The sequence below is a fragment of the Cynoglossus semilaevis genome, chromosome 17 (genome assembly GCF_000523025.1).
Source record: "Cynoglossus semilaevis isolate Cse_v1.0 chromosome 17, Cse_v1.0, whole genome shotgun sequence".
Taxonomy (NCBI): Eukaryota; Metazoa; Chordata; class Actinopteri; order Pleuronectiformes; family Cynoglossidae; genus Cynoglossus; species Cynoglossus semilaevis.
In genome coordinates this window covers 14371376-14371867 of record NC_024323.1, presented here as the reverse complement: position 1 = coordinate 14371867, position 492 = coordinate 14371376, and positions in this window count along the sequence as shown.

The window sequence follows — 492 nt, the reverse complement described above, 5'->3', positions numbered from 1 at the left end:
CCCCTGCAGACACACAAAAAAAAAAAAAAAATCCACCATCACTTCACGTCCACGCTGCTGTATCTGAGCTGATAAAGTATATGTGTATGGAGTAATGGCTGTTCCTGAAGTATGTGAGTGGGGTGGGGGGGGGTGGGGGGGGGGGTGGGGGGGGGGGGGGGGTGTAAAGGCCGTTCCTGTCCTGCCTCGACTTTCTGGGCTCTCATTAATGATTAAACCGCGGTCAGCTCCAACACAATGCTGCAGCTTCCCGTTCCCACAAAGCGGAGAGGAAACGGAGCGGAGGGAGAGAGGGAGAAGAGGGAGACGTGGAGGGGGTCAGGGGTGAGGCAGGGCCGGGAGAAGAGTGTCCAGAAATGAAAGTAAGAAAGGGAGATTCCTCATCTGTCCGTGTGATCCTCCACAGACCAGAGATTCGACTTATTCTGTTCCCCTGCCACAGGGAAGAGGGGAGAGAGGGGGGAGAGAGGGGGGAGGCAGAGGAATGTGTGG